The following is a 13,293-nucleotide window of genomic DNA, read 5'->3' as shown; positions in this document are numbered from 1 at the left end:
GGAAGGAAGACCCTTTTATGGTTAAGAACACCAGAGCAAGAACATATGTGATGTCAACCTGCATACATAGGCTGACGTAGTTGGATTTATATGGGAAGGAGGGAGAGGGTGCCTGGAGGATATATATACTGCATGAAACTTGTCATTTCTTTGGACTTGTTGTGGACTTGATCATTCAAGTGCCTTCTGCTATCCGGAGAGCAGAATAAACTCTTTCTTGGATTCAACCTTGGTGTCATTTGACTTCCTTCCTCCTGTCCCGGAGCAATGCAGACCCAATCGGTGAACTCCAATAAGGCTGCACTACAACCCCCACCATCCATGATCACTGGTCCTACTAGCTATGGATGATGGGAGTTATAGTCCAACAACAGCTGAGAATTCAAGTTTGAGGAACACGGGTATAAAAAATACTCTCCAAGGAGAAAGTACTCTCCAAGGAGACAGCATGTTCTCCTGCACTTTGCCATCCTGTGAATTTTCTGTTCTGATGGCTTCAGTTTTTGCAACCGTTCACACCAACTTCAGGAATCCACGCACACAGCTGAGTTGGAACAGGCCATGTTTTCCCCGTTGGCAGCTTCCTAGACATAGCTGGCAGGGGCAGCCCAAATATTAGCTCCATTTGTATTCCCACAAGATCAGACTTCAGAGATTCAGAATTTTCTGTGATCCCCTCACTGCGGCTGTTCACTTTCCCAACGCATGGAAGTACAGCAGGGCAATAAGAGGATGCAACAGAGGGATGCTAGCACACAAATCGCAGCTCTTCCTCACGTGATGACAATTAGATGAGGGAACTGAAAGCCCAGAGACGGCTGCTGGCATGAGAGAAAAATGACTGATGGATAACCTGAGGAGTAGCTCAAAGCAGCAGACAATGTGGACTGTTCGATGTGCCTGCAGCCACCAAGCTACGGCTCCAGTGCTGACCAGCTGAGGACTCAAAGTGCCACGGTTCCTTAAGGAAGCATCCCTCTCCCTTGGCATCTTTAGGTACCCTATGCACAATACCCAGCAGCACCACTATAGTTCTTGCCAATGTCCAAGCTGGACTGATGCCTCACTGATGGAAACTACACCAACTCCAAAAGACCAGAACAGATGTTCTTCAGCCATTTGTCAATGCCCTTGTCTGAGAGCTTTATAGCCATCTTCCATGTAGTTCTGAGCGATCAAAATAAATGCCCGGCTGCTGAATGACACCCCAGCCATGGGACTTCACAAAGAACGTGATCGCCCTGTTGATTTCCCCCCGTGCGCAATTAATCCTTGCAGGCGCACTGATGTCTTTACAACAAAGCCTCTGCAACAGATCAGACCAGATGATCTCGGCTGCTGGGAACTGCTCGGTGCACCAGACCAAGTTCCTCTGCATGTTCCAGTTGAGCTCTATGCCTTTCTGCATGCCCAAGTTACTCTCGCCCAGCTGCTGGATAACATCTGGAGGCACCAGCCGCTCCCAAATCATGCATGTCCTCCTAACCCAGCCACACTACATGCAGCCTGTGACCCAGCCCAAGGTGGGATTCTCTCCCGGACGCCAGCATGCGCTTCCTTGCACACAACTGTGTCCAGAAAACCTTATGGGCAGGGGCTGCAACTAAACAGAAACAAAGTCAATGTGATAACCGACTCCCATATGACCGGACCCCAGCCGTCCCGGTAATTCAGGGCTAATATGGGGTAATTAGCCCTGGCAGCCTTCCCAGGTTGGGGGAGGACTGTCTCGTAGACCCGCAGATTGTCCGAGATTGCCAACTTGCATCAAGGTGCAAGCGACAGGACACTGGGTCGCAGAGCAAGGGAAGGTTGGCACTCTCCGATGTCATTGTCATAGCTGGGAATATCTGTTTGAAGAAATGATTAGAATTGGACAATAAACAGACATTGTCTGGACCAAAGAAGCTTAAGAAAAAAACTGCAGAATTGTATAGTCTCTGGTGCACAAGCTTGGACTTCAAAGAGATTCTCATCATGGTGTGTGGATTGTGGAGGTGTTTGGTATGTTCTTTTTTCTCTCTTCTTAACATCTGCAATTGGCTTTCCATGCCAAGCCTCATTAAGAACTTAATTTGAAAAGAAAAGAAAAGAAAAGAAAAGAAAAGAAAAGAAAAGAAAAGAAAAGAAGAGTACAAATGGACTTCTATTTAAAATTGGGGATTCAACTGCACAGCTTTACTTAAGACTTGAAATGTTTCCTAAAGATAGAAGAAAAAATAAGATGGCGCCTGTCAGTACTATGCAGCACGGGGAAATGTGAAATCCTCCCTTCTTTGAGAGAAACAGGAACTATTTACTGGCTGATTACAATGATTTGAGACAATATTTTAGATAACATACAGTGCAGCTGTTTGCAGAAGGTTTTTTCATTATGAGCGAGAGCGAAGGCTAGATGGATGCCTAGCAGCCCCCCTCTAGGGCCCGGAGGGGGACTGTGTCTCCAGGAAGGCTGATCGATCGCCAAATGACTGATATCTGTGGAATACAGTTTATTTATCTTACAATATTGCAAACAGTCTGCTCAACAATTATTAAGAATAACTCAATAATGTGGAAGGTACTGCATTATTAAATCTCAAAAAGAAGGTTTGGACAACAGCCCGGACTGGAAGGATTAATGATTTGGGAGTTGCTGCGTCATTAAACTTCAGATAACAGATTTGGATAACAGCTTAGATTGGAATGGAATCTGGAATCAGAGAAAGCTGTGTGGGCAAAAAGACAGTTAAAAAAAGATACATCTACAAATAAAGCTATATTCAATGGATGCAAGGATATATGATGTCTGACATGATTGAGAATCACAGAGCCAGAGAAGGAGAACTTTAAAGCGTTAAAATCGAGATGTGGAAAATATTGAAACAATGAGGAGAGGCAGGACTGAGATTTGGATATGTTTCAAGGTGCAGACTATGGGAAGCCCCCCAAAATTAATAACAATAATTTGGATGGTAATTTGGTCTTTTAATATTTTAGTTTTTTATTTTAATTGGATTATGATTTGATATGTTAATTGGATGTTTTTTATTGGGAAATTAATAAAAAATGATTTAACAAAAAAAATGTGATGCCGCCACTGATGCCTCCAAGTACCCCATTGAGTGCAGCCTTTGTAGCTCAGGTGGTAGACCATGAGGCTCTTGATCACAGGGACATGGGTTCAAGTCCCACGTTGGGCATAAGAGTCCTGCATTGCAGCAGGTTGGACTAGATGACTCTTGTGGTCTTTTCCAACTCTACAATTCTATGATTCTATAATTGTAGGGAAATGACTAGCACCTCCCTGGGACTGTGCTACTGGCTTTTGGGAGCCCCGCCCCAGGCAGCTGAGGAGGCAACCCCATGAGACCTATAAAGCATCCATGTAAGTCCTGCATTGCAGGGGGTTGTACTAGACGACCCTTTGGGTCCCTTCCAATTCCACAGTTCAAAGGTTCTGTGATTCTATTAAATAACATTCACCCCACCCCAAATGACTGAATAAAGAGAACACAATCCTCTTCAATCACGCAGACTGGTGAACTGCAAGCAAATCTCTGACTCCCCTCATCATGTCCATGGCAGTGTTGGCCTATGTCAATAATAGAAGATCCTGGTGCTATCCAGGTGCTGTGAATAGAATCCTAGAATTGTAGAGTTGGAGAAGGTCCCCAAGAGTCCTGTAGCCCAACCCCTGCAATGCAGGACTCCCAGCTCCCATCAACCCTGACCCTTAGCAAAATATCTAGATTTGATACTATCCACAAACTATCTGCTAAAGAGCACTGGAGGATTAATAAATTCTCGCAAGCCTTTCGTACATACGTGAACATCTGTAGCTTGCTGTTCAGCAAAACCTCAAACCACAACATAAGCAACATGTGCTCTGACACAACCCTGATCTGACTTCATTACTTCTGTTTCCTTGAGAATCGCTTGCTTCTCCATCAAGCTGTATTTGAATCACAAGAGATCCATCCACAGCAATGAGAACACCTAAACAGAAATGCGCCAGCTCTCCTGGCACAGCTCTTGAAGCCTCAACTAGCATTTTTCCTCACTGGCCCAAGAGCCAGCGTGGTGAAGTGCTGAACTGCGCCAGGGAGACCCGAGTTCAAATCCCCACTCAGCTTTAAACTCAGTGGGTGATGTTGAAGAAGAGTTTGGATTTGATATCCGGCTTTATCACTACCCTAAGGAGTCTCAAAGCGGCTAACATTCTCCTTTCCCTTCCTCTCCCACAACAAACACTCTGTGAAGTGAGTGAGGCTGAGAGACTTCAGAGAATTGTGACTGGCCCAAGGTCACCCAGCAGCTGAATGTGGAGGAACAGAGAATCGAACCCGGTTCACCAGATTACGAGTCCACTGCTCTTAACCACTACACCACACTGGCTCTCAGGGTTGTTGTGGGGTGAAATGAGGAGGGGGAGAACCATGTATGCCACCTTGAGCTCATCGGAGGATAGAAATGTAACCATAAATCAGTAAAATCACATATCATTGTGTATTCGGTATGCCACAAAAGGAACCAGTCGCCCGGACCAACGGATTGCAGAAAGGATCCCTGCAACCCAGAAGCAACAGCACAGGTGTGTTCACCACTACCAGAGAAGCCGGCGGGATCTCAGGGCAGTCCTGAACTGGAGCAGGGATTGTGCATTATATCACCAATGCAAGTCTTGACGGATATCTCCAACACAGAACAACCTCCCTCTACAGCCAGACCCACCCTCAGCCCCCTTCCCGACAACAACTCACCTGAGCAAGGAGGAACGACTCCTGGCACCACTTCCTGACTGCTCTCCTGCTTCTTTTCTTCGCTTCCTGCAGGGATACTTAACTGGGGGCTTGGGCCAGCCACACTTGGGCTTCCCTGCACACTTAAGGCAGCTTGCAACATCTGTGTTGCAACCAGCTGCATCATGCAGACAAGGGATAGGGATGCTGGATCGATCTGCACAGCAGGAAGTGGGGGCAAGCTTGTTCCTTGGGGGAGTCCAGCACCCACTGCGCCTCCAGGCTGCAGCTGCGACAGCGCCTGCATGACACTTTGTTCTACAACTGGTGTCAATGACAAGCGCAACTGATCTTCACGTTGGCGGTCTCCTTGTTCCTGTATTGTTGCCTCCTTCTTGGGAAGCTCCTGATGGCCAGGATTTGTCTGCGGTGGATGGTCTGACTTGCTGGGTGGTTGTTCTGCCACATCAGATTTGGATGGAGGTTGCTGGTCTCCTTTTTCCCGCGTTGCGGCCTCCTTCTTGGGCGGCTCCTGGTGGTCAGGATTTGTCTGCAGTGGACGGGCCGACTTCTTGGGTGGTTGTTCTGCCACATCAGATTTAGCTGGAGGTTTCCTGGAGCTTCCTGCTTCTGCAGACGACGCTAAAGAGGGGGAGAAAAAGCAAGTGGCTTGTTATCATTATTATTAGTAGTAGTAATATTTATTAAATTGGTATACAGTGGTATCTCTGGATGTAAACAGGATCCGTTCCGGAGCCCTGTTCGCATCCTGAAGCGAATGCAACCCACATCTGCAGGTGCGCGGGTCGCGATTCACCGCTTCTGCGCATGAGCAACATCATTTTGAGCATCTGTGCATGCGGCGAAACCTGAAAATGCTTAACCTGAAGCTACTTCAACATGAGGTATGACTGCACCGCCCTCCATCCATCCATCTCAGGGTGGTTCACAACATAAAAATACAAAATTAAAAAACCCAAAAGATACAAAATGGAACCAATACCCCCCCCCCCCCGTTTATCAATGCTCTATTGCAACAACTTCAGGTCTACCTTTGGCAACAATACTGCAGGGAAGCAGCAGAGTATCTCCCCTGATCCTCGGTCACTGCTGAATTTGCACCCAAGTTCTACCCTGCATAGCATGAGTGCAAGAAGGTCATTGTACTAAGCAACTGTAAAAACTACAGAGTGGGTGGGGGAAAACACCAGAGGAGTGAAATGGCTGAGATCAACCAACATCCCCTTTTGAAATGGGTTGCAGAGTCACTTACACAATCCAATATAGGAACAGGCTTGGTCTCCTTGGCAGGCATTTTATTGACACAATGACAAAGCCAGGAGAAAAACCCCCAGAACAGAACAAACTATTCACTGAGCCAAAGCCACTGCAACATGCCTGCCATTAACACACACATAATCCTGCTTACAAAAAACCGAAGGCCAGTTACTGAAGCATCTGTAACATCCACCTTACCTGGAGATCTAGTTGATTTTCTCAGTTCTCTCTTCTGGCTAGAAGAGCTTTGAGAACTCGAGCTGAGGGAGCTTCGTCGCTCTGAAGACCTGGACCTATGTCTGCGGCTCCTAGATCGTAACTGTTTTCTGCTGTGGGGCCCAGGGCTCTTAGATCGTGACCGTTTTCTGCTGTGGGGCCCAGGGCTCCTAGATCGTGACCGAGTCTGACTTGAGGCATGGCCAGGGATTGAGTGTTGTGAAGTGTTTGGGTTAGAACTGGTAGAGCATGGCATTGGAATATGTTTTTCCTTCTTCTCACCTTCATGTCTGCAAAAGGCAGAAAAAAACAGGATTTGAATGACTTCTCTTTTCCAAATGTAAAAGGAAAAATCAGATCTGCCAAGATGTTATTTTTGCAAACAGAAATCAGCTAGAAATAGGAACTCTCGGGGTTAAAGCTAAAAGCATCAAAAGCCTACAGAATACGGCTGATGGGCCTGCAGCATCCAATAACTAAAGGAACTCAGATGCTGGCAACAGAATGCCCAGCTTCATACCAGAAAATTATGGCTGCCACCTGCACTGGGAATGGCTACCTGCCTGCTAGTGGCTTAGCTGCAGTGCAACCCACAGCTGCTCAGCCAGGTGGCCCCTGGAGCCTTAGAACGAAGACACGAGGGCCTGCAGTCTGAGTTAAGCAGCTCCTACATGTACGGGTCAGTGACAACCAGTAACTTGGGGTGGAAAATATTATCCCGGGGGGTTACTCTCAGGGGACTTACACTGGAACAGGGGTGGGAGGCGGGGTGGCCGGTTGGAATAGAGAAAGCTTCCGAAATTCCTGAGGATCAGTTCCTCTTCCAGCAGTGGGGCAGCCACACCTCCAGTGGAGAAGTGAGGGAAGGGGCCAGCCAAGCGAGGGAAGGGCTCAAGGATGCTGCAGAGAGCCCCAGCGCCTCACCTGGCCAGGTTGGCCAGGAGGAACGCATGCCACTTCCGCCGCCCAGGTTGCGCAGACGGGTGAAACGCAAGGAGGGGAGGCGGAGGCTTGGGGTGCTGAAGTTCTTATGTCGGGGGAGAAGCCGGAAGGGGCCACTCCCAGATTCTGTAAGTGACTAAGATGGACATGAACTTTGGAGATCTGCACCGTAAATAGTTTGCAGAATAAAACCTGTAAAAGACAGGTTTGGAGTCCTGCCTGGTTACTTGTGAACAACCACCAGCAGGATCTGACAGGTTACATTTTCTGCAGAAGTGTTTTTTGTTACATAGTTCCTAAGCAGCAGTGAATAGTGGTCAACTGCAGATAACTTAACAGTTTTACAGTTTTGAGTTTTCTCTACTAAATACAATGAAAGACCAGAATTAGATCAAAGATCACTTTCCTGGGCATCAGAAAATGTCCCAGTGCAGAATGCCCTGATGCAAATTTCCTATTCAAAATGTCTCCAAAAACCCACACATTCGGGGACAACAGGGAGATTGAGATTAATGCATCCTAATTCTCATTACTGAGTATTCATGTTGAGATTGAAAGGTTACCTCTGTAATGAAGAGCATTCTTCTGGATTCCAGTCAGGATACCTGTTTCAAGAAAAGCCAGCAAAACAGCTGTGTTATTCCTTTGACACAGTACATGTACTTCATTCCATTATCATTCAGACAAGTTTCTAAAACTGTCAATTATTTCTTTCCCTTTTGTCCAAATTATTGATCTCTTATTACTGATCTTCTGGGGAAGTTTAAAGGTGATTCCATGAAGGTTCCCTGATTCTTTGACCCAGATTTCCAAAAGCTCCCGGGCATGAGATTCCCAGCTCCTCCAAGAACTGGCTTGTCCTGAAGCCACCCCTCATAAAACTCTGCTCATGCTCCACAGGCATCTAAAAGCCACAGAACGCAAAATGAGATGCCTCTGAGCTTCTGCCTTCTTCCCTGGTTCAGCTCTACAATCGGCCTACAGACCACTTATACAAATTCAGGCAAAACACAACCAAAAGCAGGCACCGTTCCTTCAAAGGTGAGCTCCCACAACTTCCTTGGCTGAGGTTTGTGGCAAGGCATGTAAGCAATGGCTCTGCTGCTTTTAGCAAATCCCTGAGGTTGCCACGAATTCTTTGCAGCGCTTTAGCAGAAATGGTCAGAGCTCCAGGTTCTTCAGTGCAGTATATTTATTGTGAGCTATATGTATACAAGATGTATGGAAGTGAAAGCTGGACCATCAAGAAGGCTGATCGCCGAAGAATTGATGCTTTTGAATTATGGTGCTGGAGGAGACTCTTGAGAGTCCCATGGACTGCAAGAAGGTCCAACCTCTCCATTCTTAAGGAAATCAGCCCTGAGCGCTCACTGGAAGGACAGATCGTGAAGCTGAGGCTCCAATACTTTGGCCACCTCATGAGAAGAGAAGACTCCCTGGAAAAGACCCTGATGTTGGGAAAGATGGCGGGCACAAGGAGAAGGGGATGACAGAGGACGAGATGGTTGGATAGTGTTCTCAAAGCTACAAACATGAGTTTGACCCAACTGCGGGAGGCAGTGTAAGACAGGAGTGCCTGGCATGCTCTGGTCCATGGGGTCACGAAGAGTCAGACACGTCTAAACGACTAAACAACAACATATATATACAAATATCTACAGGCTACAATACACAAACAGTTCATACAGTCAAACAGAGTATCTGGCTGCACCTTAAAGCAAATAGGAAGACCTCTAACTCTTTCTTTCTGACCACACTCCTCTACACCACCACCTTGCTGCTGGACAGGTTGCCCTTTTAAACTGATGACAGCCAATCAACTGACAGCACATTACTGCTCAGTCATTCTGACCCAGCACTTCCATAGAAAGTATTGCAGGCTGATTGCATCAGCCAGTTGCATAAGCTAGCAAACTGAAGCCTGCAGACTTACTATCTCACACAGCATTCTGTTAATCCCAACACCACTCCTTAAATCAAAGGCTTGAGACCTAACAATTCTCTTAAGTCCCGAAATTTAGGAGCATCCAAACATTTTGTATATAAATCTGCCACATTACATCTTGTGTTACAATGCTGTACTATTCTTCCCAAAGCATTTTTACATTACCATATCTTATCGCAATATGTTTACTTTTGCTCTTAAAGTTCTGTTAGTTGGCAAGCTGTTGTGCTGCCATGTTATCACCGAGAACAGTGACTGGCATTTCAGAAGGTATTCCTGGTTCTTTTGTTAGGCAAGCAAAACACTCTATTTGTGACACACATTCGCTTATGGCCGAGTACTCTGCTTCACAAGTACTTGTGGCAACAAATGTTTGTTTCTGGGATTTCCACTGAACCAAGGCATTTCCAATATACTGTATTTTTTGCCCTGTAGGGCGCACCGGCCCATAGGGCGCACCTAGGTTTTTTTTGGGGGGGGATAAAGAAAAAAAAATATTTCCCCCCCAGGCGCGGGGCTGGGGCGGGGGAAGCCTGAGCTTCCCCCGACCCCAGAACAGGCTGCTATCCGCAAGCCTGGGGAGCCCGGTGGGAACTCCCGCAGGCTCACCAAGCTTGCGGACAACTTCCTGAAGCCTGGAGAGCTCAGATATCCCCAGGCTTATGGATATCTGCCCGATGCCCGGGGCGCGCTACTCAACGCAGGAACTCCCGTGGGCTCCCCAGGCTTGCGGATAGCTTCCTGAAGAGCGAGAGGGGTTGGTCTGCACCGACCCCTCTCGCTCTGCAGGCTTCAGCGAAAGCCTGCATTCACCCCATAGGACGCACACACATTTCCCCTTCATTTTTGGAGGGGGAAAAGTACGTCCTATAGGGCGAAAAATACAGTATATAGCATAACCAGTGGTAGACTTTCCATTTTCACTGTCTCCCCAGCTGGCATCAGCATATGCATACACTTGGTGGTCATATCCTGTATTCAGCACCAGTTTGTAATCTTTTGTGCCTTTCAGATACCTTAGGATTCTTTTAAGTGCTACCCAATCTCTCTGAGCCGGGTCTCCACTTCTTTGGCTTAACATGTGCACTACCAATGTTATGTCGGGTCTCATCCAGCAACTTAAATATAACAGAGAACCTAACAAAGAATGATACGCTGTTGCATTCTCACATTTTTATCCTTCTGGTTCATTTTTGTACTGTTTAGTTATGGGAGTGTCAACCTTATTTGCCTTCTCCATTCCATATGTCTTCAGTAACTTTTTGATATTGTCCTTCTGACTCAGAGAGTAGATGCCCTTTTCATTTCTCTGAATCTCTACTCCTAAGTAATTTTGAATCTCACCCAAATACTTCAGTGTGTATTTGTTACCTAGGTTGTTCATAAACCAAGACATTTGCTTTTGTGCAGTTGTTATTAGATCTCATCAACATACAAAAGTAAATAACAAACACTTCCTTGCACCATTGTTGTATATAAACAGGAATCAGCCAGGCTTTGTTTGAATCCCATCTTTTTCAAAGCTGTGTCTATGCATTCATGACATAGATGTGCACTTTGGTGTAAACCATATAGTGCCCCTTGCAGCTTTAACATCATGCTGTCTTTTTCCAGCTCATAACCTGGTATTTGCCGTCAATACACCTATTGCGGTCAACAGGGGCATTTAAATATGCTGAGGCAACATCAAAATGATTAACTTTCAACCCCCTCAGACTTGACATTGCTAAAACTGATTTTACTGTTTCAGCCTTTGCTGATAGGGGAAACACTTCATCATAATGTATCTTTTTCCTTTGCATAAAGCCCCTTGTGATCAACCTGGCTTTCCTTTGACAACTATGATCAGCCAGCTTTTTCACTTTAAAAACCCACTTACAACTTTTTACCTTCAGGCAATTCTGTAGGTACAAACACATTGTTTGACAATAATAATAATAATAATTTTTATTTATACCCCGCCCTCCCCAGCCAAGACCGGGCTCAGGGTGGCTAACAAGCAATAATAAAAACAAGTTGAATGAATACAACTTAAAAACAAGATTAAAATACAACATTAAAATATTGAAACATTGAAATATTAAAATGCAGCCTCATCACAGGAGAAAGGAAAAAGAACAAGGGGGAGAGGATCAAATTGGCTCCAAATTGGCAGTAAAACTTTTTCTGGCAGTTGGTTTGCATGTATCTTGGGCCAATTTCTCTGCTCATTAAAGCTGGCTGACCGACTATAACTCAAAAGATTTTTATCATCTTCAAACCTATAGGCTTTCGTTCTGCTTTCATACCCAAGAAATAGCAACTGCTGTGGCCTTTTCCCACCATTTCTTCAGGGTTTTTTACAGGTATGTCAACCCATGCCTTTGTCCCAAAAATTCTCAAATGTTGCAAATCTTGTAGGGCATGTCGTCTAATACCCTTGACCACAAACAATTTCCAATATAATTGGCTGTCTTAATACTCTCAGCCCAATATTTAATTAAGAAGATTTGCATCTGCTAACAATGCTTTCATTTGTGTCTGCAAGACACCTTCCCTACGCTCTGCTACTCCATTCTCCTGAGGAGTTGCCACGTTGGTAAGCCTATTTTTAATCCCTTGAGATCGCAACCAGTTTCTTAGGGAGCTTGCCATAAATTCTCCTCCCCTGTCTGTCTGAAAAGAGCACACCTTTTGGCCAAGCTGCCTTTCTACCCTTCTTACCCAGAACTTCAAAGTTTGGGCAACTTCAGACTTTTGCTTTAGTGGGTAGACCCAGCAGAACCTAGAATAGTCATCCACTAGGATTAAAAAATACTCGTTAAGGGAGACAGTTGGTAGGAAAGGAGCAGCTACATCAGCATGAACCAGTGGTTTGTGGTTTCTCTCTGGCTTGTTCTTGCTACAAGGCAAGCCCTGCTTTTAACCTTCTTGCAAATATTGCAGTCTAAGTAATTATCACAACTTTTAATGTTTTTCATCCCCCCCCCCTTAGCACCTTAAAGCTACCATGAGACAGACGCCTGTGCAGGAGATGAATACACATATTGTGGGTTGAGCCATTTTGCACATTTGCAACCTTAGACTCACACCGCAATACATACATATTAGTTCTAAGGTTAGAATTTGCCAACACTGCCCCATTTTGTTTTGTATGGCACTCATCGCCCACGAAGGTTACTTCAAAGCCTACTTTTGCCAACTTAGGGATACTCAGGAGATTGTTTTGCAAACTAGGCACACACAACACATTCCTGAATGTGGGAACACAATCTCCCCCTTACAGATCACATTAGCTTTCTGGCCTGTAGCAAGACTTACATGCTTTTCGTTCAAAGCCCTAGCATCAGTCAGCAATGCTTTTCTTTTACAAAAAGTTTGAGAAGCTCCACTGTCCAGAACCCACAGCTCTTCATTTTCTTGGCCATCTGCAGACACCCAAGCGTAGATTCTCTCTGCTGCCTCCTGTGCTTCTGCTGTTTTCTCGGGCAGTTCCGAAGCAGATGTCCACTGGACTTGGCGCAAAAACACCTTTTCACTTTGTTGACCACCGGCTGGTCTCCAGCAGCTCCTCCTGACTGTTTCTCCGGCTCCCGACACCTCTGGTCTTCCCGGCTGTTGTTCCCTCTGAGATGCTCCAACAGCTGGCCTGAGGTCGTCTTTCGCTCTGCATGCCTGTCCTCCTCTACATACAACCATCCGGTATTCCAGAGTCAGCTTATCATTCTCTACCAACTCGAGGGAATTTACCAGCATATCATAGCTGTTGTCAAAGGAACTCAGGACCATAAAGACTTTGTCCTCTTCCCCCATAAGCTTCCCTCTTAAGGCTAGCTCCTGGAAACAGCCTGTTAGGAATTTTAGGTGGTTTACCAGAGTCACCCATTTTTTTCCACCACCGGTACAGTCTCCTGGTCAGTGTTATCAGAGAGCCAGCTGTCTCTCACACATGGACAGCCCTGAGCGCATTCTATGCCTCACTTGTCGTCACCTTATCTGCTATGTAGACTAGCTGGCTGTCGTCCACTCCAAGGATGATCATAGCCAAGGCTTTCTCATCCTTTTCTAGCTGAGCCTCTGCTTGTGCCAGCTTTTCATTGTCATCCTCATCCTCCTCAGGGGGCTAGGGTGGTTCTTCCACCACTTTCCACAGGCCCTCACGCTTGAGGAAGTGTTGCATGCGGACCGACCAGGTGCTATAGTTCGTGGCCG

This window comes from Podarcis erhardii (genome assembly GCF_964252035.2).
Source record: "Podarcis erhardii genome assembly, chromosome: 9".
Taxonomy (NCBI): domain Eukaryota; kingdom Metazoa; phylum Chordata; class Lepidosauria; order Squamata; family Lacertidae; genus Podarcis; species Podarcis erhardii.
The sequence above is the reverse complement of the archived record's forward strand: the minus strand, read 5'-3'. Positions refer to the sequence as shown.